The sequence below is a fragment of the Varanus komodoensis genome, unplaced genomic scaffold, assembly GCF_004798865.1.
Source record: "Varanus komodoensis strain SLA01 unplaced genomic scaffold, ASM479886v1 scaffold36, whole genome shotgun sequence".
Taxonomy (NCBI): domain Eukaryota; kingdom Metazoa; phylum Chordata; class Lepidosauria; order Squamata; family Varanidae; genus Varanus; species Varanus komodoensis.
This window is the reverse complement of record NW_025335873.1, coordinates 4,383,189-4,410,129: the sequence shown is the minus strand read 5'-3', so window position 1 is coordinate 4,410,129 and position 26,941 is coordinate 4,383,189. Positions and strand designations below refer to the sequence as shown.

Sequence of the window (26,941 nt, the reverse complement as noted above, 5' to 3'; positions counted from 1 at the left end):
ACAAAAGGAAGGAATCAGCTTCTCGTGGCACAGGGGAAGGTGGAAACAAAGCTACTGTACCTGAATATACAGCGACTGGCTGCGCTTTAAGGAAGACTCAAGGAGTTCCAATTCCCAGATCCTCGTGAACAGTGTTTCACAGTTTCTGCTCATGTGATTAAAAAGGAAAGAAAGGAAAGACAGCTCCCTCTGCAGAGTGAGCATGCTCAGTGGAAACCATTTCCACTGTTGTTCAAGCTGCAGCCATTTCAACGGGAGTCTGCAAACTTCAGGCTCCTTCGATTTCAGGCAACACAACACACAGGTGCCCCTCCCTCTGGGGTGACAAAATGCAGTTAAGCATGGAAACTGGCCCCCATTCTCACGTCGTGTACCAACTTCAGGCAGCTCACTTTGTGCATGAAAGGAAAGTCGAAGGAACCAGGCAGAAGGCTGCCAAGATCATGCTGCCTCCCTGCTAATCCATGACACAACCGCAGTGTGGAACATTCTGCACAATCCGGGTTGTGCAGCGACCTTTTGTCGCTGTACAGAAAGGTGGTGAGGTTGGGGAGAGGGCAGGAAAGGGGCAACCCAAGAGGACTGAAGGTTTGGAGCAGCCCCTATTATGAAAGAGCGAAACTACTGAAATGGCTTGGTTTAGAAAAAGGCGAGTGAAAGGAGTTGCAATAGAGAAGGTACAGAACGAGGCCACAGCAGAGAGAACAGAGAAAAAGCTATTTTTCTCCCTCTCCTGCGAGAGGAGAACCCAGTGGGGTTATTCCGTTAAGCTAATGGGTGGGAGATTCGGGACAGACGAAAGAAGCACTTCGAGCCATTCGTTATATGCCACCGAGTTGTCTCTATCTTAAGGTGACCCCAGGAATGGAAGTCCTATACACAGCGCATAGTTAAATGATCGCATTCACTTCCATAAGGTAATAATGGGCACCAATTTGGATGGCTTCAAAATAGGATGCGCCCTGTTCCTAGTTCAAAGAATTCAACCACCCTCAAGCAAAGGTTGTGCCACATTTAAGTAGAGCATAGGTGGGGTGATTTAGAAGGAAAGAGGCATATTTATACCCGAGCCAAAATAGTCTTTGTACCTGTTCTCCAATTAGCTTCTGCTTTTACCAAAAGCAAAGGAGGAAGAAAGCTGAGCTACAGTGAAGAGTTGTTTTCTGTGCTGTTGAACCTATTGCTGTGTACCCTTCATACAGAAAAGCACACAACTGCAGTACACAGGGAGCAGGTTTAAAGAATGCAAAGAGCCACAAGTGACATCTGGCCGTGATGAAAATAAGATTCTCCAAGACAAACCACTGAAAACCTCATGAAACGCCAGAAAGAGGAAGAAATACCACTCGTCCCATACAGCACTCTAAATCCTGGCTTCCTCATGTGTAAGAGGTCTACTTTCAGCTCCCACTAATGCTCTTGAAACTAAAATCTTTTAGCAGCACAACCTGACAAACAGGGACAGTTCAAAAGCTGTCTTCCTTTCTCCAGGTATTTCACGGTTTCCGGTTAAGTGCCTAAAAGGGAACCTGAAAGGTTCAGGACACACAGAGGTGACCATTTCAAGCAAGGATCATGGCCGCCGATCAGATAGTTTCAGGTTGCACATAATTTACTGGAGGATTTTCCTGGCTTTGATTATCAGCCCCTGAAAATTGCAAAAGACTTCTGTTTAAGCAAGAGAACCCAAACAACTCAGCTTTCCAACAGCTGCTAAATCACCCCCCCCCAATATAATTTGCAGTGAGATTCTTCAAGATGGGCTTATAAAATTAACCTCATGAACTAACACAAATTCTGACTCAAAGCCATTTTTTAAAATGCCTACGAAACAGGAATTTGTGATGCGACACACACTCCCCAACACAACTCCGCTTAACAGCTTCTTAGTTCCAGCAGTGGAAGGACTGTGAAAGGTCGAACACACAAGACACTATAAAGCAGCATGCTGACGGACTAGCAAAAGCCTGCTGCAGAAAGAATTTGCCCCTCAAAGAAGACAGACTTTGCATTTACAGTGAAAACACATACAAAGCTAGCTGTTTGAATTCTAGGGAATTTAAGCACATTGCGCTGAGAAGAAAGACTATCTGTCTTTCTGCCCAGTTGTGGCCTGAGAAACGTGCCACAATCAGCACTACCAGTCAGGGATGATAGGAATTATATTCTGACAATCTGTAAAGGACCACAGGTTCTCAAGCACACAGGTCGTTCTTCCTTCTTGAGAGTGCAAAGGAACGTCTCCGTCAGCTTTGAAAACACAATCGATATTAAAGCAAGTCACTGCAGCGCTGGTCTTGCCATTCAACAACAAAGCCTTGGGCCCTGAAAGCAGGCCTTTGGTGGTAGGAAGGGCCCCGTAGGCATGAAGGATAGCAAGCCATCGTGGGGAGTGCCACTTTGGAAAAATTGCCTGACCGAGCATAGGCAAAGATGGAAAAACTGACGGGCCACAGCCGTCTCCCCAAAATCTTGGTACGACATGAATGAAAAATTGCATCTAGCAGCACCAAGCTAATCACAAGCGCACAAAAGCCAAAGGATGGCTTAATTATGCAAAGTTCTGACAACCCTGAAGCAATATTTGCACACCTGAAAAGAGCAGGAGTCTAAGCCTAAGCTGAATTTTTCAGTGTGTGAGAAGTTCCACTGTTTTCGCATCTGCAAAGACTCAGCCCTCTGTCCATGGGCTTACTGATCCCCACATGGCCCCTTTTTTGCATTTTCACTCACACACACACACACACACACACACACACCCTGCCAAAAGTGGCCCCAACCCTACCGCTTCAGGCCAGAATGGCTATTGACACCACCTTTCCCCATCTTCTTGACAACTCGGTAGCATAAGATACGCTACCTTTTTGACCCTTTGAAGCTTTCTTCAGAATAGTTTGAGACACACAAGGCCTGGACGTGCGGTGAGCCAATTTACTTGACTGGTTCCATGGCCACTGTGCAAGAAAGGTACTGGGAATATACTGCGGTAAGAATCTCCTTTGGGCCTCTTCTACCATGAGCAGAGTCCCAACTGGCTTGATGGATCACAGCAAGCGCCATCACTCTCTGCCTCCCCCAGATACGCGTGGTGGCCAGCACGGGCCCTTGCAATGCTGAGAAAAGCCACTCAGGGACGAAGAATATCACTGCGCCCCCACCTTTCTGACCTGCCTCCCACATCTAGGTCCTTGACAAGGCAGAGGCACGCTGCCACTGCTTTATCTACTAAAGCGGTTGTTCACGTGAGTGCACACGTTGGCCTACAGTTGCGAAAACTTGGTCGGGAGCCCAGCTACTTCTGTGCTGCCTTCCCTGAGCTGTCGCACGGGGAGAATTGTGGCAAGCGGTTTTGTTCTCTGGAGTCCACGTCAGTCCGCCCAGTCTTCAGAAAGATTTGGATGAACGGCATGCGCTGTGCCCAGGCAAAAAGACCTTACACGTTTTTGTGCCGCCATTTTCCCTAACAGAAAACAAGAGGAAGTGGATCCTGCACAAGGCACAGGGCACCGGGCTGTGTGAGAGCTACTGTATAGGAAACCCCATCCCGCTATCCCCTTTTCTTATAATTGTTCTGATTGTGGCACTTAGTGCAAGATGAGCCTCGCTGAAATCCTCTTTCCTGCCTGGCCTTGCCCACCCCAAACCCTTCTTGTCCTGTCCCAACAGTCTCAACCCTTCTCGCCATTAGAACCCCAACCCTGGATCCTGCATCTATGTCCGCAGTCTTACTCACACACCGTAGCCTTTGGTCTAGTCACCAAAGTACCTAAACCAATTTTCCCACAATCTGTTTCCCTCCAGAGATGCTGAGCACAGAGCCTGTCTCGCTTGTCTGGTTGTCCGTCACTGCTCTACTAAATTAATTTTCCTGACTGGGTGTTTCTTAAATGCATGAGAGTGTGGAATAAATTTTCCTGCTGCAAAGAGGCAGAATGCATCAGTCACCAAGTCACCTTCCACCACCTTCTCCCAAAGCACTCTGTTGTCAAGATTAAAATCTCCTTTAATGAATGCACATCTTGAGAAACAAGTTTTCACTCCCCGTGTGTCTGGGAACACATTTGGTAGCAGTTCACTTCTGATGGAGGGAGGGAGGGAGGGAAGACAAAGAAACCATGAGCTTCTCTGCATTCATAGTTCAATGCCAGAATTGGCGACAATACCTAGAAGTTAACCACCCCGCCCATCTTGGTATTCAAATCCTGAGCAAGCTGGTTGAACATTCACTGTCAAGTCATGACAAAGAGTGTTTACAACAGGAGAAGCAATTTCGCAGCAAAAAACATGGCTCCCATTATAGGCCCCTGCCTCACATGGAGTCTGCTCAGAAGAGATTATTTCCTTCCAATTCTCTGTTTAGGAGGGGCAGTGCCATCCTAGCCACAAGCTTCATTCCCTAAAACAAAACCTAACAGATCCTCATGCAGAAAGAGGACTTCCAAGGAGACACACGGCTTAGTAAGTTTTAGCCACTCAAGGGAATTGCGAGAGCAGGACCCATTCCTGCCTTTCTCCAAAAAAAGCGTTCTGTTGAGGGGTGACACTGGTGTTTTCTGGACAGAACGCTAAACACACCTCACACTTGTGGGTTCCAATGGCACAATGCCGCCAAGTGAGACGGGCCTATTGCAGATCACTGTCCACCTCACCTCCAGAAGCACTAAGGAAGGAGTCCTGAGAAGACTCTTCACAGTAATACGAAAGAAGCTTCCACATCCTCAGAAGCTTCCAGAAGTCAGCCACCTTCAGAGACTGGTGGCACCTTAGAAGCTTGCAAGTTTGGCTAGTCTTTAAGATGCCACAAGATTAAGTTGCTTTTGCTGCCTCAGGGATTCCTTGCTGGAAGTTCCTATCAAGGCAACCCTTCTCCACTGCAGGGCAATAAATATCTTGTTTTGAAAATGTGTTCTGCAAGAAGACTCGCAACCTTTGAGCTCTTTTGGAATTCTGACATTCTTTCTTTGTTTTCCCATTCTTGGAAAGAACAAAAACATTCCGTTTCGGGAAAGGACATATACTTCCTTGGAGGGATTTTGCTTAATTACACAATAAACCTGATTTTCACAGCTTCCTTCACTGCATATCAAAGGAGAAAAACGGCAGTGAGTTTGAGAATTCTTAGGTATCCTACAAATGTAGCCATTCAACACACCCCAATTTTAACTCAGTTGTCTTGCCAACTTTCATTTCTTTCTCAAGTTGAATCTGCTTTCTGAATCTTTCCTGGAATTACAAAGAAGCACCAAATAAAGAGACTGAGAAATCAGCAGCCCTCAAGAGGAAAAAATCAAACTTTTCCCGCCATGAGCTTTTACATTTCCCTTTATTAAAAGCTGGTTGACCACAAGACAGAAACCTCACTCCTACTTGGGCTGAGCATGGGTGACCATCCCGCAAAAAGGCAGGAGGGCTGAGCACCATCACCACCTCCTATCTGGATGATGCTCATGGGGCAACTCTGGAGACTGGCAGCCAAAGACATGAAACACTTTCCAAGTTGGGTCTTTAATATATTATTTATTTTACTGATTTTATTTCTATGCCGCCCAAATAGCCAACAGTCTCTGGGCAGCATACGACTATTGCTAAAACCCAACCAAATACAAGATAAAATAGAAATGAACGTAAAACCATAAACTTTCACTAGAGGTTTAAAACAGATGATAACAAATTAGCTAAAACCATGTGGTACCGTGCTAAGCAAGACAACTGGGAGATTTGGGTTCTAGCCACTATTCAAGGCATGAAGTTCACTGCGCCAGCCACAGACTTTCGGCCTGATGTACCTCCCAGGATTATTGTTGCAGGGATAAAATGGTGCTGTGTCAGATGCCTTAAGTTCCTTGCAACAAAGGTGGGCTATAATGCAATAATAGTAACAGTAATAATTACCCCCATGTGCTGTTTAAAGGCTCCGTATGAAGAGCAGGCCTTAACCTGGCACTGAAAGGATAGTCCAGTGGGTACCAGTTCGACTGCAGTGGGGAAACTATTCCAGAATGGTTTTCCCTGATGCCATCAACCAAGCCTCCCTTGGAACTGGCATTCAATGGAAAGCCTCAGATGTTGAGTGTAGCATCTGAGCAGTCTGCCATTCTTAGAAGTGTGCTGTCAAAATCATGGTCCCAAACCATGAACATCCAAAACCAGCCATTTTTCAGATTACAACAATCATCAAGATTTGCATCTACCTGCTTTTTCAGACTGCCAGGCAAAAATGCAGGTGAGGTTTCCTGGAAAAGGTACAGCAAAGAAGCACCTTCTCTGCTGTTCTTACATGCTGTCCACTCGTCTGACTTCTGGTGACCCTGCAAATTCAATCCCTCCAAAATGTCTTCTCCTTGATGGCCCTGCTCAGCTGGTGCTTAGGGTCCTCCATTTATCTGACTGGTTTGCAGCCATGCCTAAATCCACGCTCAGTTCTTTCATAGGAAAAAAATTTCTAGGTATTCCTTTCCCCACTGGTGAACAAGACACCTCAACAAAATGTTTTTCTTCAAAAAGCAGGCTGCAGATATACCAACTCAGCAAAGCCGAATCAGGTCAAATATACCAACCTGAATCCTATAGCAAAAGGACAATTTCCACAGTTCCGAAAATCTCCATTCTGCAATCCCCTGCAAACCTTAGCAAGCATGAGCTTATCCATCAGGAATAGAGTTCCAACGATACGAAGATGACACAGCCTTTGTCAAAAGCCTTAGTGCATAGAACAGCAGCTAAAACTCTATAAATAAGCCGTTTCCTGAAAGGAGAATGTCTGCATCGTACATATTCTTCCAAATGTGCTTAAAGTAGACTGCCTTAAATCAATGGGCCGGTTTTGTTCAAGGAAGGGAATGCATTTCCCGGCTACCTGGGAGGAGGGGACAGATGGAAACAATCAGAGATGTTGTACAAGGAGATAAAGACAAGCCGTGTTGGCTGTAATCTTCACTCGGCCGGGGAAGAAAGCAGTCAAAATGGCTGCCTGGGCGCACTTTCCCTTCTCTTGCCCTTTCACCAGCTCTGCATGCAAACATGAGAAGGGACTTTTTAGGTCCATTTCTCTCCCATTCGCAAGAGTCCTTTTCCCCTGGGCTTTAGCTTTTGCGACATTCACCCCAAAAGCAGAGCTGGGCTGTGCTCAGAGCTCCCCCCCACCGCCGAGTCTTCCCTCTGCTCCACACACACACTCACTCACCATCATCCACTGATGCTTAGGATGGCCGCACAGTTTCATACCTGATTCTGAAGTTGCCACACACACGATCAAGTGGCCGAAATGGCAAAGACCGACAGAGTCTCTTCATACAAATTCCCCCAAAGTGAGGAGAAAAACACTCCAAGTCAGAGGAAGGAACAGATTTTCCTTCTGGGGTGGTGGGGGGGGGATCCAGGGTCTGCAAAGAGGAGGCACAAGGCTGGTGATGGACCTGCTGTTTCCTTGCAAATGGCTCCATAGCATTTGAGCATTCATTGGATCCTCGGGTGAAAGCAAACACACAGGGAAATGTTGCACGGAGGCCATAAAAAGTCAGTGACCTCCATGAAGAGCAGATCTTTCCCCACAGCCACATCTGACCTCTTGCAAGAACTCCAGGCCCGTTTTTTCCCCCTCACGGGCTTCCCCAGAGTCTTGCCTTGTCTATGCAGTGCCAAATACCCCTCTAGAAGAATCTGCTCATGCCTACAGACGTGTGTAACCAGAACCTGCCCCCTTCCCGTGGGGTATCCCCAAGGGTTTTGCTGCACCAAGGAATGGCTCAAGCAGCCCCATGAGGCAGTTGCGTCCATAGGAGCTCCTCAGGCATTCCCAGCATAATTCCAATGCCCAGCACACTCCCGTCAGAAGAAAAAACGGAAGCTGGTGAATCTTTCACTCTCTGAATGGCTGCTGCTCCATTCCAGGCAGAAGGTCAGCCGGGGAGCTTCTGCCCATGAATAGTACAGCAGCCGTTCCAGAAATAGGCTCCTGCTTGCCAGTTTTTATTCAAGAAAACCTCTTCTAGACATGAAATCCAACCTGGGGGGAAAGCTGGATATGAAAAGCCTAGAGACTGAGCATTTTTCCTATCAAGCCCTTGCAACCTTGCACCATGCGATATAAACAGCCAGGTTTTGCTGATCTCTGCATAAGATGTACTTGCAGGCAGCAGTTCTAACGCCGTGGGTGGCAAACTCATGAGGCATCACACAAAAGCAACCCAACCTGTCAGGATACTTACGGGTGGGGAGGAGTTCAGTGCCTGGATAGTCTGAAAAAAGCCCCAATCTGTTGGCAAGCAGCACAAGGGCCGTGTGTTCCTCTGAGACTCCAGAACATCCAAGCAGAATTGACACAATCCAGAAAAGCAAATGTTGACCAACAACAGCAATGAGTACCTCCTTATGTTACTCTTTCTTCTTCCAACACAACACTCTAACACAAACCTATTCCCAACAGAAGACAATTTGTGGCCCAGTCATTGTCAAATCTGGTTTGTCCCTTAAACCCATTTCCTAATACAGAAGGCGGTGGGGGGGGGGGAACCACACCACCCAAAAATATTTAGGCCATACAGCTCCCATGTCTTTGCCATCTAAAACAGCGCATTGTTCATACATCATGAACAAAAGTTCACTGAACGTGCAGAAGAAAAGACAGACGTCAGGGTCACAGTCCCTATTTTTGATTGAACAAGAAGTTGAAATTAAGTTATTTCTGTGACTAGGACCATGGGAACATTCCATGGGAGATGAAAGACACATCTGGGAACACACCACACGCCCTCACGGACAGCTCTTCCCTGGCTGGGTTTTGCAAGTTCGTGTGCCAAACCCTGGGCAGGTCCTCATGCAATGCAGAATTACAGGTCTGCAAAAGATCTTTTGTTTTTAAGTCTTCCAGACGCATCTCAGCAGGTAGCAGTCTCAAGCCACCTTCCGTCCTCTGCTTACTTGGCTGCTTTTAAAATTGCTTCCAGCCCCTCCAGAAACACTCAGCCCCCATGGCAGAAAACCCCCCAGGAGCCCACGTGGCACGCGAATCAAGCTGCCAGGTCACCCTACCTCTGGTTCAGTCTGGAAAAAGCCGAGGATTTCCTTCCAGGCCTCCAGCCCCTTCATTCACAATTCCATCTCCCTCTATGGGTGCAATTTCCACAAGGAGCATGCTCAGTAGAACGGATCTCCAGCCATTTCGGTGCTTTGATGAAACGTAAGCACAAGGAAGTGCCATTAGCTCAAAGAGCAGAATCCGAATTCCGCCAGGCTCCCTTGTTTCATCCGCAGGCCCATCAAGGTGGATCTTTCAGGCCTGCAGACGGCATATGCAGCTGTTCGCTTGCACGAGTCTGGCAAAAATATTGCAAGCATTTGCATTTAAACAGAGGTCCATTTAAAAAATGCCTCTTCCCAAGGACTGTCCAAGATTCACATTCCGTCAGATGCCACTGAAGAACGCTTCCAGGGACACAAATATTTCAAGACCCAGATGACAATCCCATGCCAAACGTAAACATGGAATCATCCACACCAGTTGGAAAAACACTTCCTACTTCACGTTCAGATGCAGCTGGGCACACACGCTAGAACGCGTGTCACAATACACACATCCAAAAAGCAAAAAAAGCAGCGCATGTTAATGAAAGTCTAGCCAGTATAAAAGCAGGTTTGGGGATGGGGGGAATATAAGCACATTGCTTCTTTGTTTATACTTTGTCTCCCTCATGCTTCTCAGGATGCTGAAAAGCAGAGCAAGAAATTCCCACTGTTGAAAGATGAGTACATACTGAATTAACTTCTTGCAATAAGATTCTAAACGCTGTTTCAGCTACCTGAGTTTAGATACAGAGCTATAAACACAACACATCTACTACTACAAACACAAACCTACAACCACAAAAGGACAAAACATCTTATTATGCTCAAATGAAGCCACCATTTTATGTATCGCTTGTTCCCAACCCTAAACATTTTTTTTCTACTAGACAACAAAGCATTTTAATGGGAAAGGACAGTGACCAAGACGTAATCCAAAGACCTCCACAAGAAGCTAGTGGCTAAGCCCTGGGAACGCAGCTATGACTTCTCTAAAGGCTCAAAACTGAGGCACATGTTAAAATTGGGTCACTTTCAGAGAGAGACTGTTCCCCTGTTGGCACCTCTCCCCAGCCGTTTACTTTCTCCACCCCTTTTTCATTCGAAGGCAACCATTTTTTTTAATCAGTTCCATCTACAGGCAGCTGTTCTGCATTTTCCTGTGTGAGAGTGCACGCATGCGTGAGTGCGTCTGTGTGTGTGTGTGTGTGTGTGTGTGTGTGAAGATCCTCAGCTGGAGCAAGACTCATCACTCTGAGTGCAGTGCCATTTTGCAACTGACTCCCGATCAGAGTAACGATCAACATTAAGGTGGCACCTCTGTGCACCAGGAGTTTTACCAAGCTTCTGCTTGCACTGTTCAATATATTACCATATATTGTGCTGGCAAAACAACCTATAATACTTCTTTTTAAAAAAATATGTGTTTGCAGAAAAGGCCCATTTATCTGTCCAACAAATCTAAAGACCCATTTGGACTTCTAACACCACCTTTTCTGGGACGTTTAGCAGGCTCTTCTACTTCCAAACACAGAATTCAGCAAGCGGCGTCTGCGGGCAGCCAATGGCTGCCAGGCTAAATTTTCACTAAGCTGCAGAAGCCCCGTAAACAAAGCCACTGCAACCTGATCACCCAACTCCAACTTTGTCCCAAGGCCAGCCTCCCCTAACCGGGTGCCCTTCAGTAGGCGGAACAACACCTTCCATCATCCCCAGCCAGCATGGGCATCAGTCATGTGCCTGGAGATGATGTGAGGGAGACCCCAATAGCATCAGTTCTGGAAAGGCAGCTCTTGAACTCCTGAGCATGATATTCAGACCCTATAAATGGATGCCAATTTGTTGATGGCATTTGCATCAACCTCAAGTATTTCTAGCTTGTTTCCTTGGAAACAAAACAAAAGCCCTAATCTTACAAGCGGGGCTATTTTTTAATGGTTACACATTAAAAGGATGTCTCTGACTCTTGTCAGCATGAAGCAATAAAGTCTTCATGGAAACCAGCTAGATTCCAATAGAATTATTATTAAAATATACCAACAATGCAGCAAATCCGTTGTTCAGAGCATCTCTTTTAGAAGATGCACATACAAAGCAGCCAACATTTTCTTCTGCTGCTTTGAGGATGAGCTAAGAGAAGCAAGTCAAGATTCCACCATTCAGAGTAAAATGCGAACAGAGTTTCAAGTGGACAAACAGATCAAGTAGGAAACCATGCAAAGGTTCTCGCGCTTCAGCAGTTACATATTAACTGCCAGTTATGAAAATATATTTACCCAGCCTGAAGAGAGCTTAATGGATCCATCAAAAGTGAAACGAAGATCTTTGCCCTGGTTGTGTCTGATAAAAGCTGTACCTGCCTCCACAGAAACTTGGGATTGTTTCCAGGAGAGGTGAAGGCAATGAATGCTTCGTGGTGGATCCTTCTCTTGGGTGAGAAAGAGAAGGCCTAGCCATCAATTTTGTTTGTATTTATGCCTACCTGTATGTAACGTCAACAATTTTGCTGCCTACTGCAACCACAGAGACAATGGCGCCAATCTTCCAGCATGTCATTGTACCAAAAAACTCCAAGAACAAATTGCATCGCTGAAATTATATCAGCAAGTATTATCAGAGGAAGGGTTTCCAATCAGAGGTCTCGCCTCATTCATTGGCCTCTAACTGCTTACTGGGCAATCAGTTAGCCAAGAAAGTGTGTAAGAACTGAACCAAATACCAACCTGGTCAACATCTCATTTTCTATTATGGCCAATTCAATGGTGCTAGGAAACAACCGGTCTCTCTTGAAGGCCCACACAGTCCAGGATTCCAGTTTCCGCAACAATTAACCACATAAATGCCTACGTGGCCATAAACAGGACATGAGAATCTTTCCCACCCACTTCCCAGCAACAGGTATGCAGAGAATACATGCTTTTCAGATACTTGAGCTAATCCTCTAACTATTGTGACTAGCGTCCATGGATAATCCTGGCCTGTATTATTTTTTCCTAACCTCCTCTGAATGCCAATCGGGTTGACAGACATCACTAGGTCTTGTGGCAGAGAGTTCCATAGTTCAGTTTGAACACTGTGTAAAGAACTTCTTTTGGTCCATTGTGAATCTTCCACCATCAAGTAGTTCGAGAAAGGGGAAAATACCTCCAGCCACTTCTTCTGCACCACAGTTCACAAACCCCCATATGGCTTCCCTTCAATGGCACTCTTCTAAGCTGAAAAAAGCACCAGTGGAGTCATTTCATACCGAAGCTGTTTCATGCCCATTTTGGCACCTTTCCTTGCTCTAAGCCAAGGATGGCGAACCTGTCAGTGACCGAGTGCCCAAACTGCAACCCAAAACCCACTTATTTATCACAAAGTGCCAACACGGCTATAAAACCTGAATACTGAGGTTTTACAACTCACAGCCAGTCCAAGCAAATGTACATATATCCTTGGCAGAGCACTGACCGGCCACGCAAAAGCTCGGACAAGTCGCGGCTAATGAGTCACGGCTCGTGACGTCGTCGCCTGGCACCACTGCTCCTTTTCGAACATGCGCATGGCTCCTATGTGCGCCGTTATCCGATGCTCGGCTGCTGAGGCCATGCAGGGGGGACTTGGCTCGCGTGCCGACAGCGAGGCCTCTGCGTGCCTGCTGCGGCACGTGTGCCATAGGTTCGCCACCACTGCTCTAAGCCATCCTTTTTGCTCTGTGGTGACGAGTTGATCCCATCACACCCTCGGCCACAGGCAGTTTTGTTTTGTACTTCCTTCCCTGATGTGCTCCGGCAGGGAATTTACCATCTTTGCTTCCTCAGCACACAACTCTCCGTTCCCATGGAGCTGTTCCCCCAAAGCCCAAGTGCCTTTTCCTACTCAGTCACTGAGAACTCAAACCCCATGTGAAGTCAGGTTGAGTTGTTCCAACATGCATCACTTTCTGCTTAGACTGACTCACATTTCCCATTACATTCTCTAGTTATCCATGGGGGGGGGGGGGAGACTTTTGGCTTTAGTTTTTTAAAACCACCTTATATAATTCGGCATTGCCAGCAAACAGAGCCATGCTCATTTATGACCAAGTTAAAAAACAGAGATCTGGACCCTAACCCTTGGGAAGCTCTGTTTTCGTATAGCTGTTTTGCATCTTCATTCATTCCTGCCTGCCGCCTCTTCTTTCTTGTGTTGCTATACCACTTCATAGCCACAGCTCTCAACGATTAAGGGCGTAACATGTCAAAATGCAATATAAAAATTGAGAACGACAATATAGAACTTAAAAACAAAATAAAAACCAGCACAGAGCAGAACGTTTTAAAGGTAGTAGGACATCTCAAACGGAAATTGGGAGCGCAATTGAACGCAAATGCCCATAACCCTCCAAATCTGGAGAATTGCGGGCTTCCTACGAAGGCCAAAATATCTCCGTGCACTTTCCACTCTGCAAAGCCACTAGATGGCTGATTGCAGTCAAATAACTGCAGCACTCCAGAAAGGGAGAGTGGTTGAGGTGCCTCCATACACGGCTCTCTTGGAGAAGTCCTCTAACTCCCTTCCTCACTGCTCAGGAAGCCCTTTAACCCACTGTTCCAACCCTGCCAGCAAGATATTGTGGAATGCAAAGATGTTTGGATATGTCTGTGGCTATTTGTTTATCTGGAAAAGAGGTGATGATATGTAGAAACGGTTTAACAGAAAAGTAACCTTAGGAACAGAATACAACATAAAGTAAAAATAATCTAAACCTATTTGATGGCTTCCAGAAAGTAAGATTCAAAGCAGCTAACCAAAGAAGCCACCCTGACATGTACTGCCTGTAAGTCACCTTCGTGAGCTCAGAACCAACCATTGTTATTGCTTTGCTTCACCTTGGCTTAAAATATTGTCAGTATATTATAGGTTTGAACTGATGCATGTATAAGGTTTGCGTTTAGGGTCAAAATGCCGCTATTTTGATAGTCAAAGAAGCAAAGGGCAAATCTTGTCGGAGAGCATCATTTCTGGAAAAAGCCATTTCTGTGTGTCCTACACAAAAGAATTCAATCTTATTCTAAGATGGCATCTCATTGCGTGAGGAATTCAAATATATTGAATCAAGAGGTAACCTGGGGTCGTCTTTATCCTGATAATAACAGAGAACCTCTGATTCAGGAATATGCCAAATTACATTTATCCATTTGTTTTAGCATGCTCCAGTGGAACAGCACACAGCCAGAGGCTGCTTTGCAAGTGAGAAAGTTCTTTTAATACTCTTATGCATTAGCCAAGGAGCTAAAATTCAGAATAGTTATTTTATTTGTTGTCCAGCCATCTCCAATTTATGGCAGCCCAGTGAATGAAAGCCCTCCAAAATGTTCTCTCCACGAGAGCAACATTCAGCTTCTCCAGGTTCAAGGCTGTGACTTCCTTTTTGGATTCAATCCATCGCATATTTGGACTTCCTTTTCTTCTTTTGCCTTTGCCTTTCCTTCACATGATCATCTTCTCTGGGAAGCTTCACCTTCTCTTGATGTGTCCAAAACAGGCTAGCCTTGTTTTTGTCATTTTTTCTGCTAGGGAAAGCTCTGGCTTGATTTGATCCAGGACCCACATACCTGGTCCTTCTATCCTACATCAAAATCAGTCCAGAGCATTGTTGTCTCATTTTATACAACCAGCTTTAAAGGCAAGGCAGAAAGCAGCAAAGTGGAGCACCAGATATTTACAGAATATTAAGCAAGATAGCAATAATTTTAACTGAAAAGGGTAGCTGGTTTAATTCTCCTACGGGTAAAGGATTTCCAATTCCCAGTACCTTGGCTATGGAAGTAACAAAGACTGCCCGCTCCCGTGGCCACTGAATTAGGGAGCTGAAATGAAGAAAGCATAGACTATTGAGAAACTGACTTTTCCATGGAAGAACAGCAAGATCAGTTCTACTCCGGTACTGAAAACAAGTAAATGGGTTCAGAACAGATCTTGAGATTTTATTAAAAGGCTAAGCACATGTCATAAATTGAAGCCCGTCCATCCAGTCTTACAGAAACCTGGCCAACTCTTGCATTGCTGCTTCTGAGCATCAATAAAGTTACAGTTGTAGCTCCTGGGTGGAACATCTTGCAACTTTGACTTGTATATGAAAGCTAGAGGTGACTCGCTTTTAGTCAAGTCAAATATTATATAATCATGAGTGCCAGCATACTGGAATCAAGCTGCAAACCCTAAAACCAGGTAACCCTGCCATTCCTTGCATAAATGTTTTAAAACCCATGCGTGCGTTTCTCCAGTGGAAATCTTGCTACTAACCCAAGCAAAAAACACAAACATTTCAGACATCTTGCTAGTTTGCAAAAAAAAGGTCCTTATGAAAGAGATTAACTAGAATGAGCTCAATGCAACCACACAACAGAACAAAGCAGAGAAACAGTGCGAGGTTTTGAGATTAAAAAATAAGCAGACCCGGTCCCCCTTAGTGCACAAGCTTTGCCAACGCACATTATTATACTGGGAGATGGTTTTGGCGTTCCTTTGCTGGCATAAAACCAACAAGAAATATTTGCAGATCAAAAAACTGATGTCCAGGTCTTTTCATACTGTTATGGTAGAAACACAGTCTTTCCATAATGTTATGTAAAAAGTACGATATAGAAAGAAAGGTAAAAGGCCCTGTAGCTGGTAGCTTACATGGTGTAAAGCACCTTAACTAGTTCGCTAAGCTGGACCCTTCCCAATTCATGATATGCGAGAAAAAATTAACCAAAAGCATAATCGATTCCCACATCATGTGCCCCTTCCTGTTCTTTCCTATTGTTTTAGACTGTATACCTCTTGCAGTAAAAAAAAAAAAAACTATATAAGTAATAAACCTCATATCTGTCCATACTTTGCATACACTAATCTCAATAGAAACTGGCTTCGGATAAGCACCACAAAAGAGAGGTGAAATCCATCCAGGTTTGGCTCGTCATTTCTTAAATATCCACCTTCTGTTATGATTACGGTAGAGACCTTGCAGCCCAAAAGACAAATTCCATTTTGGATCAGACCACATTCAAATGGCAAGAGAGAGAAGCCAAAACAACAAGGGAAAGGGGCGGGGGGGGGGGGGGGGGGGGGGGGGGAGAAGTTGTAGCTTCAAGTTCTTTAACAGGCCCATAATTAAACCTTAGCAAAGGCATCTCAATCTTTTAGGACTGAAAAAAAACAGCACAAAAGCCAGGAAACCCACAAACACTTGGTGGTCGGGGAAAGCAGGGTGAGGCTGTCTAGAGAAACCTGGAGAGCAAGTTTGGGACTGCAGGTGGCCAGGTTTGCCCATGGACCTGCGGTCTTCCACCCCTATTATTTGGGGAATTTCTTTTTAACTAGTTTGCCTGAAACCTCAAGGAAACGTCAGACTCCAAGAGGAATGAAGGATCCAATCTCTTGCAGGCGTGCCCTTGTATGATTTGTGTATTAGCTATCACACAACCAGGCTACTGCTGTGTTCTTCTAATCATTCAGAGAGATAAAAACACACCTCTTCTCCGCCAACGCCACTACATCACAAGCTGGTTCCCATTTCCCCACTACGGTATGCCACTACAGCGGTATGCAGAAAAACCCGGACACACCTTGGGGAAAAAATGAAGTCAACTGTGATGCTGTTTAAAGGAGTACAAAGCAAAGCACTTGGGAGTTTCCATGGCCCAGGAAGCTGGAGGTAAAAAAAAAACTTCTTTCTGATTCTGTTAGAACAGGGTATACAACTGCCTGTACGCACTTAATAGGTGTACATACCTGGGAGGTCCAGGGAACATCAATACAACCCTCAGCATTACGGTCGCCATCTTGAGCCAAAGCTTCCGAAGGGAAAATATGCTATCCAAAAGGCAAAGCAAACTCACCACTCTTACCAGAACTGGGGAGAGTGCATCTGGCTTTCAGCTCTAGGAGGGTTCCAGCCTTCAAGTACCACCATCAGGGGGCCTTTGAGAATTACTAAGAAAATCCTTCAGGGAAATTGAAACATATTTGAGTCTGCTGCCTACTGACTTTCTATCTGAAGTCTAAAAAGCATTTATCCAGCTGTCATTTAGTTGCAACAGGCAGATCGTTTACTTAAGATACCAGGCTCCACAGGCAGGAAGGAGGGCTCTGACGGATCTACCAAAATATGACAGACGTACCAAATTATGACAGTCGTGAGGACTTGTATCTGGGTAGCTGCTTAGCAAGAGCATCAACGGCCTTCCCTGTGATGGGTTGAGTCATCCAAACAAGCCATTGTAGTTCGGAGAAACCCTGGAACAAACCATGGTTTCTTATCACAGCTCTCCACCACAGTAAGTCCCAATGCTAAATTGCCACAACTGGATTCAAGCAACAGGACAGACAACTGTTGATAACAATCAGGGCTAGTGGCTATGCCACGTGTGTTAAGTCTTTCTATCGCCCCTTTATATCACTATGTTGCCTTCCTCCCAGCTGTTAACCTTGCCCCTTTTCTCTCCCTTAGGTAACCCTTCTCCCCCCCCGCACCTCTCTCTCACACACATACACCCCTACATGGATACAGCAGGTTCCCAGGAAGGTCCTCCCCTGGGAGAAGAGGAAGCAGAACAGCTACATGGGGAAACCAAGTGCTGAGTCCAGGGTTGAAGAAAAGAAAGCTTTTTTTCTTTCTTTTTCGGTCCAAGGGAATAGGATCAACAGAACAACCTTATGTAGCCCTGCTCAGTCACAATTCCCATTAAGTTCAGTTTAACCACACACAGAGTTGCAGGCTTCCGCTGAAATTTGCTGTGCTTCTGAGGTCCAATATGCAGACTGGTTTTGGAATACAGACCCTCTCCTCAGCTAGCACTCAGGTTGTCTAACCCCCTGTAGGCAAGAAGTGACCACAGACACCATCACACATGGGAATAATCTTGTGGTAGTATTAACACCAGTATCACAAGCCCCAAAAGTGGCCACCAACACAGTAAAGTCCAGCCATTCACCTAGGCCAGATCACAATGTGTTGGTAAACTTTTTTTAATTCTCTGTTTCGTGCATGTAACCTCCAAATAGAGGAGCACAAAAAGTGAAGTTCTCATCTCACCTGGGCCTGTAAGCCTAAGAGAGCATCCATTTTAAGCATGAGCGAGATGCTATCAACTGTAAACTCTGCAAAGGGAGAGTGGTTTAGTGGCAACGCAGCTCAGTTCTGCATGGACTCCTCCAGCCTAGGTCATCTGCGAACCACCGCAGAGCAGGCCTGAGAATGGTGGAAACTGCAGTCAACCCATCTGGAGGGCTGCCACCCACATCTAGACGCTTCTGCCTCGCACAACGGTTGTGTGCTTTCATTTTAGGTGTACTGTTCCCTTCTACAAAAGTAATTCCTTTAAATGACATTCTGTACCCTCATCACATGAGCCCCATTATTCTGTTTAAGCATAAAGGGAACCGTTTCCCAGGTCTGCTGAGAACTTTCCATGGAAAATAAAACAGCCCGTGCTACTCTATGTACCAGCCCCATCGTCCACCCCTTTAAACGACGCGCTGCATACATGGATAGATAAAATTCCATATTAGAATAACCCCCACCCCCACACAGCATGCACATGCAGAAATAAATGGAAATAGGCTGGAGACGGGTTGGAATTCCAGTATATGCAAAGCTTTTCAAACTTTACCACTTGTTTAAAACAGAAACAATCAACACAGCAATTTATTTATTATTAGAGGTTAGAAACAGTTACTTCTCTAATGTCAACAGGCTAGAGGCAAACAGACAAGCATTGCTTTTCTCTGTTTCTAAACAAGTTGGAAATTCATTGGACAGTTGACTTTTGGCTCATGTACACAGCTCCTCAGGGCCCACGAGGAAACCTCTCGTTACCCATAGTTCTCATTTCCTTCAAGCTGGAACAACCCAGGATATCAAAGCAAAACCTGTGGCCTGCACTTTAACTTTGGACAGAAATGCAATTATTGTTGGGATAATTACGCTATTGAACAAACAATAATTGCATAAAGGTATTTATACTTCCAAACTGAACAAGCAGCAATAACGACAACAGTATTTGATGTGCTAACTTAACACATTTTATGTACTTAATTTAGCAAAACGCATTTAAAACAGCTAAGAAAGTTACTAATGCACATATTCCATTTTTTCCCCCAAAAAATCTTTTGGGGCAAAAAAGGCTGAGGCAAGAGGGAAAATTTCCATGGCTTCAAAACTTCTGGAAGATTTACATCACAATGCCTTCCTAGACAACCCTATGGCAGAGAGACAGAGTTTAAAAAGCCATGGGTTTTGTTTTTTTGTTTTTTAACAACCAAGCTATGAGGTCAGAAAAGCACTCCCACTTGTGGCAAGATCTCCTAACTCAGTGGGGCAGAGGGTCTCCAGACTGGTTTGCACCCTCCCAGAATTACTAGGAGCCATTGTTAAGAAAGGTGGGTTTTGTTTTTGCTTTCCTCTCCTAATTTTTCCAGCTAAAGGCTTTAGAGATTATCACAGGAAGAAAAAAAATGTTCACCCAATTTTTCTGCCACCCCTGCAAGCCTTCACATCTCTGATTGGGTGAGAAAACTCTCAACGTGCAAAAGCTAAGGCGGATCTGCAAACTCCATGCCACAAAATCCCCATTCTAATTTAATCACATCTGTTATTACGCCTATCCTATGCAACTGGAAGCAACATTCCAGGGCTTTCCAAAGGAATGCCTATCACATTTTTAAAGGCTGATTTTGTTGGGGGTGTCCAGGCAGAGAAGGGCATGGAACAAGAAGAGAAAAGGAAGTGGGAGGGGGGAGAATACAAGCCGATGTAGTGACAGCACTCCACCTTGGCTTAGCCTGCCCTGCAACGAGGCATAACGTTTCAAAATGCATCCACTCAGAGATGGCCGCTCCAGGCCGCATAAATGGGAAGGTTCCATGCGACGAGAGAATCCCTAAACAGATGCAAGGATCTGACACAGCACTGCCTTTCTGTTTCGATTTAGCAAAGCATTTCACCTCGCAAACATGAGCCAGGAGCAACCTCCATGGGGAGAAGACTCTGCAGCGAGAGCCCCTGAAAGCAAACTTGAAAATACACATACCTCCAGTCTTGTCTGCGCTGGCTTTGGAGAGTCTCATCAGGGCCTTCAGGCAGGCCTAGCTTCCACTCTCCATGCGTTCTCACCCCACAAGGGGTGCTCGGGAGCATGCTCGGTGGAGCTGTCTTACAATATGCCTCCCGAGGCCCAGCGAGCGCATTGCTCGTCCGAGAAAGAGGAAGTGAATGAAGGTAAAGGAGATATGGTATTCGTGGCTACACGTTGCACATGCAAAACCGAGGGGAAATGAAAAGACTTGCGTAGGCCAGGGCCTGGGTCTGCAACCGCTCCACAGCCAAGGCCATGCCTGTTTTTAAGAAGCACAAATCGAGTTGCTGTTGTTGCTTTAAACAAAGGCTGCTTTCTCCAAAGATTGAAAGAGAAGATTACTGAGAAATAAAATATACTCAAGTGATATTCATCCACTTTAAATTCCTCAAAAGGAAGGAGGAGAAGAGGGTGAGGGAAAGAAAGCCACATGCTCTGTTTTATACCTAATTAGGTTGTTTGAGCTCCAGATGTAAATGAAAATGCACCAGGCTTGGGCGACCCACAACTCTACCAGTGGTGAGAGAAATATTAGAAATATTCTTCTTGGGGGGTGACATGAACCGGGGTGTCTAGTGTATAATATATGTATACATTTTAAAAGCTCCGTCTAAATTTGGATGGTTCAATCAGCTGCAGTTTCTATGACAACAGGGATTCGCCGCTCTTTAAGAGCAGGAGAGGGAAAAGATGATGCTTAACACAGGAAGAGGATCCAACTTAACTTGGTCGGGACGCAAGCTCCACCCTAGATGCTTATAAGCCTCGGTATTAGGGTACTGAGATAAAGCACCGAGGAGGAGGAGGAGGAGGAAGAACGGAAACTGGGAAGCTGGTAGGTAGACAAACCCAACTTGCATGCAGCTCATGGAATCACAGGAGAGTAGAGTTGGAAGGGGCCAGAAGTCCACCAGATCCAACCTGCTACAGGACACTAAATTACTCAATCCCCATCCAGATGACTGTCCAGACACGTTTTTGGATGTCCCTGGTGAAGGAGAGCCCACAACCTTCCCAGGTGTCATTGTTGCACTGCTCTGACAGTCAGGAAATTCTTCCTGGTATCTAGTCCAGATCCGGTTTCTTTTCACCTTTGTCCGTTGTTCCATGTCCTGCACTCTGGAATCAAGGAGATCTTGACGTTCCTCTCTGTGACAGCTTCTGAAGTACCTTTTCCACATCTCCAAGGCGCATTTCCACTCTTCAAGAAGCAGCCCTTGTGGTTGTTGCTGTGCAAGCTGCACACAGCACAGGGCAGGGGGACTGGCCGTTGGAATGCAAGCTCCGAGGTCAGAGGACTGGGGTACCAAAGATCCAATGCCACCACCTCCAAAAGACTGCACCCTTAAAGTGCAAAAAGTGTTTTTTTGACAGCAGATCCTTAAACAGCCCCCATTCTGGTGGAGAACCCGATCCTAATATTTTACAAGAACTACTTTTTATGAAATAGAGCAAACACGTTTTCTGAAGGATGTTCAAAGCGTCTGCGGTGTCTGCAATAAGAAGCGAGCGCAGGACAACCACCCTTTGTGACCAACAGATCCAGTGACGCAGCATGCTCCCCAGAGAGGTCCGCCTGGCACCGTCATTATATGCTTTTCGGCGCCAGGACAAGACCTTTTTATTTAACCGATATTTTAAAGTTAGTTAATTGCAATGCTATATTTATTTATTTAATTCATTTTAATGAGGTTATTTTATACTGTCGTGGTATAGTCTATTTATTTGTTTAGGATTGGTAGGTTTTAATGTCTGTAAACCACCCAGAGAGCCCCCTGGGCTACCAGGGTGGTATATAAATGCAATTAATTAATTAATAATCATGGAGGGAACATCCTGCTACTCAGAGGTGCTCAGTCCACTGCACGGGTTGCATCTGCTACAAAGAGGCCAAAAAAGTACCTACATACAACATACCTGCATCTTAGGCTGGCCAGGTGCAAATGACACCTGCTGACTTTCTCCCTGTTACAATAATAGTCACAATATTTATTTTTGCAGCTATTGAAGTGCAATAACCTTTCTCTTTTGCATCTGGCTTACCATACTGCATCCATTTGCAGATTTAACGCAAACGTTATGAGGTCTGGGATGAACAGAGCGGTTAGTTCGTGGCTGTATTTGTGTTGCTCTGCCAGGGTAGCTCTCACTTTGACTGCCTTTTCGACAGATTGCCTGGCACTAGAACGACCGATCTCCATTACCACTGGACGTTCTACCTCCACCTTGTAGAGTAATATAGTAACGGATGCTTAGAGCCTGCCTTTCCTCCAACTAGTTCAAGGCAGTGTCCCCTCCTGTTTTATCTCTGCAATGGCCCTGAATGTTAGGGCTGAGAAAGAGTCAAAGGCACCCAGTGGGGTTCAGCTCCAGTCCTTCCAGGCATTTTATCCCCCCTACTGGCTTGTGGATTTATATGTACACACAACCAGTTCACTCATAAGCCAGCATTCGTGTGTGAGAATGTGAATTCTCACTTGTGGACAGCAAGCAACATTGGGCTCCCTCTTGTGCAAGCACTGACACAAAGCAGACCACCTTCAGCACTATGTTCAAACCAGGATTCCTGGCTTATTGTTCTCCCAGCAGCAGAATCTGAAATCATGGTTTGTTCTTGGCCTCAGACTCCCGGTTCAGTTAGGAGGAACAAACCAGGCTATTTCAGATTGGAACCAGGTCTGAGCAAACCACGGAGGTTTTCTGCTTTGTTCAGCCAAATCTACAGAAAGGACAAGTCGAGCAGGCACAATTACACACAGAACAGGTGGTGCCCTTCGCCTACAACAACATATCTGATAACTGAGAAGACAACATGTCTACTGATATGAGCTTTGTCCCACAGACCTTCACTCCACAATAGCTTTGCTATGCTTTAGCATGCTATCAAGCTGTTTGGCAAACTGGTGCCTTCCAGATGTTCGGACTACAACGTCCATGTGTGCCAGGCAAGGGGCCTAAAGTTCTTGGGAGCTGTTATGCATAATACCTGGAAGACCAGACGGCCTACTCCTATTGACATAACAGCCCACAGCAGGTCCAAGTATGGCAAGTTTCAAGGTCCCTTGGTAGGGTGAAGATTTTTTGTGTTTTTGTTTTTGTTTTGTTTTGTGTTCAGGGTTTAATATTGTGCAGCTTTGAGGATTCCCTTTTCGTCAGTCCCCACTTTGTGCAAAATCCTACTTAAGAAAACCCAAACTTATTACAACAGGCTTTACTCTACGCATCAATTCCGTCTTCCTCTCTAGATGTAGAACAAAGATCAAAGGTTCCCCCTCCAACCCACTTGAGGCTTTAAGCTACTGAAATCTGCATCTTCTCTTCCAGCAAAGAGAATGCTTTCCATATTCAGCCACCATCTCCCAGCCCCAAGGAGGTCAATATTTTTGACTGGCAACTGCAGCTGAAGGGCAAATGTTTTCAAAGGCTAGACAGACAAGAAACATCCTTTAATGTGGAAGAGTAAACAAATTAATCAGCTTAGATGAGTTTGCGAACTGCAAAATACTTTTACTTTCATGGAAGGATTTTTGGGATACTGCAGTCAATGGAACAAACTCCCATCAATGGATACACACAGGAAGAGTACTTGCACCATCCGGGATTACCCATGACTACCAGATTCCAGCTTTCGTTTAAAGACAGACAGACGGACAGACCGACCGACCGACCCTAGCTTGTGTAGTAGTTGCAGCAATACAAAACAAAATGCACATCCACTCCCCTCCACATCTGTTTTAAAAGCAAAAATAACCTTTCAGAGTTTTCAGCCAACAAATCACATCCTAACCTTTGACATACCTGCTGTCTGAGACTGGAATTTACTGCTTGATTTGAACACCAGGGGAGAAGTAATCACTACCAGCAAAACCCCATTCAGAAATCCAAGATTCCAGTGAAGCTCAGATTGGAGAGTAGTCTGACCACCCAAAGAGCAACGGATCTCTTTAATCAGGTGTTAACGTTTTTCTTTTTGAGTTTGCAAACATTTTAAGAACTCTGCTGACACTGTATGCACCTGAAGTTCATCTTTTACCAAAAGTACGGGAGTCAACACTGGGGCTGAGACAGAGCGGGTCAGCAGAGTGGGCCAGTGGTGTTATTCACCACACGGGCTCCCTAAGCAACTAAGCATGGACAGACAGACACAACAGGAACACGGCAGTCGCACTGGGACAGCATGCACTAGACACACGAATCACACTCCCAAATCGCTGAACAGCTCTGCCTCTCTGCAAAACTTTTGTGGATACGCCATTCAGGGGAAAGTGGTCACTTAAGCGCATCGAGGGTCTAGAAAAGCCAATTCTCACATTTTCAATAAGTAGGCAAAATGAAATCCAGTAAGTCCAAGTGAGAACTCTACTGCAAAGTTTGCGCAGAAGCCAGGGACCGGTATAATTCAAAGCTATTTGCCGTTGGCTTCTAGCCACTTGATGATTCTTGCTTTGATTGGTGATCAATTAAGTTACTACGTATGCCTGAAATGCTGCTTCAAATACCTGGGAGAAACCTTCACATTTACAGCCCGGTGCTGTGCAGATAAAGGCAGGTCTAGACTCGCCAAAATCAAAGGCACACCTGACTCTGCTTCCAAAGAAACGAAAGACCCAGTTTCCTTGGCAAAACCGCACACTCAAAGTCCTTCTTATTTCAAAGCATTGGGCTCTTAGTGCGCTGAGGAAACAAACTGGTGGACTCGAAGCAACTACAAAATATGCTGAGAAATATCAGAGCATGGAGTCAGGGCAATCAATGATTTGCAGAATGCAATGAGACTGAACAGCACTTGGGGTAATGGGCTTCTTTAGCAATGGAACACACCTCTTTGACTTTGCCAGGTGAGATAAAAAATAAAAACCAAGCGAAACATAAATATTAGTAAAGCAAAGAAAATTATGTCTATTCATCCTCTCCTCTACAATGTCAAGCAAACATAAGACATTTGTTCCTATCAAAGAAGTGAGAGGAAAAGGGTGGAAGGGTTTGAACCAAAACTACATGCGCATATGTGAAATTTAATCAGTCCCGGTTTGAGTTATTGCTGTCCATCTCTATTTCTACTTCTTTCCTTCATCACATCTCCTTCCTTATACGCCCTCATGGGCCTTAAGATCTGCGGGAGAAGTCCTGCTCCGGGAACCCTCTCTAAGAGAGGGCAAATGTCTTCAACTCGGAGCAGGGCCTTCTCTGCTGTGGCACCCAGACTCTGGAATGCGCTCCCCAGAGAGGTACACCGGGTGCCAAGTTTATACTCTTTTCGGCGCCAAGCCAAAACCTCTTATTTTAACCATCTTTTACAACTTAATGCTTTTAAGTTTAGTCACTGTTTGTTTTGAGATTTATTGTTCTGTTCTTTTTTTATTTATTGAAATTATTGTTTTAATTGTCCTTTTATATATTGTAAGCCGTCCTGAGATCTTGTATGATAGGATGGCATACAAAAGCTTTTAATAAATAAATAAATAAATAAATAAATAAATAAATAAATAATCATGGACTTCAAAAAATGGAAGGCTTGCCCAAATTGACACAAATCTGCCCTTTCAGTTGTCAGTTTCTTATTTGGTGTGAGTGCCCTTTCACTTATTTTCTAGACATTGACCAGGTTTCTTTCACATGCTAGAAAAGACAGAAGAATCTGAAGCAGGGGAGAAGCAAGGAAATCAGAGCCTGCAGGTTGCAGGAGGAATATAGTTTCCACATAGCCTGAAGTGCCTGATTCTGCCTAATCTTGGAAGCTAAGCAGGGCTGGGCCTGGTAAAAATCTGGATGGGTGACCCAAAGTTCTGACCCACCCAGAGAGCTCTAGAAATATAATTAATGTATTAATTTGGCATCAGCCTGGACTGCATCCTTGGACCAAATCCCTCTGGATGTTCTGCATTCTGCAACATTTTATAATACCTTTCCAACATCAAATCCTAAAGGTGCTGCTTGTTTTGTAATCCAATTAAATGCACCAGCAGCTCTATCATCATAACTAAACTTCTGCTTCCAAATCTCAGGTCCAACCAATGTTCAGCAGTATGTACAAGATAATGACAACGTTCTTCCCAATTCTTCTGTACTTTATGTACAGCTTCATTCTCACAAACAGTTGCTGCAGTCCTGGCCATTAGGTAAGGAATTTGCAACAGAAGTGCATTGCCTGACCGGTGAAGAAATTAATTCCAGAATCTTCAGAGAGTCCAGAAGATAAACCCAGAAGACTTCTCCATCAGGTGCAGTATCCTTGAACTTCTGCGTAAGACCGTTTCTCAAAGCCGTTTCTCAGCTTTTTATTATTTATTTTTGGACTTATATCCTGCCTTTTTCCTACAAAGGGCTCAAGGCAGCTTACATCATCTCTCCTCCATCTTATCCCCACAACAACAACCCTGTGAGGTAGGTTGGGCTGAGCATCTGTGACTGGCCCAGAGTCACCCAGTTGGCTCCATGGCTGAGCGGGGACTCGAACCCGGATCGCCTGAGTCCCAGTCCCATGCTCTTCACCACCACACCGCACTGGCTCTCTGTTAGTAAACTTCCAAAGAAGATCACCAGGCCAACCCATCCAGTTTTAACGGAGAGCTCCACTGTCACGATTTTTCTCTTTGCATTTTCCCTTGATCTTGAAAACCATAGTTAGACAAAGAGTAGCTTTTACATGCTCTATAATTACTTTGGCTTGTCTACACCCTCCAAAAGATGTATCCCATTTCATGACATCATTAAGAAGCGAGTTTAGCTCATAATGTGCTCATCTCCATTGCGGTAATAATGGGATACAGCTCCATTCTGACCTCCCGCGTGCC

At 45.1% G+C, this 26,941-nt stretch overlaps 1 protein-coding gene across 1 annotated transcript in view; it reads right to left on the bottom strand.

Annotated features, from left to right (window-relative positions):
* Positions 1–20,219, bottom strand: part of EHMT1 (euchromatic histone lysine methyltransferase 1) — a 107,693-nt gene extending 87,474 nt beyond the window's left edge. Inside the window, 1 exon segment of the mRNA XM_044439882.1 lies at positions 20,103–20,219. The gene's annotated coding sequence lies outside the window, so the exon portion shown is untranslated.
* Between the last annotated feature and the right edge of the window lie 6,722 nt (positions 20,220–26,941).